We start from the raw sequence: 212 nt of genomic DNA, 5'->3' as shown, positions 1-212 counted from the left end.
TTATATATGAGTTTACTTGTTTTGAATGAACACTTTTTTTTTTTTTTTTGTGTGTGTGTGTGTGTGTGTTTATGCTGTGTGCCATTATATGTGCGTGTTTTTCTTTTTCTCTGGGCGGCTGTGTTTGCGGGTTTTGATTCTTTGTATCTGTGCATTCGTGTGGTTCTGTGTGTGCGCGATTTATGCTGAACCAAAAGTATATAAAACAATGA

The sequence above is a fragment of the Penaeus monodon genome, chromosome 30 (assembly GCF_015228065.2).
Source record: "Penaeus monodon isolate SGIC_2016 chromosome 30, NSTDA_Pmon_1, whole genome shotgun sequence".
Classification (NCBI taxonomy): Eukaryota; Metazoa; Arthropoda; class Malacostraca; order Decapoda; family Penaeidae; genus Penaeus; species Penaeus monodon.
This window is presented reverse-complemented; position numbering follows the sequence as displayed.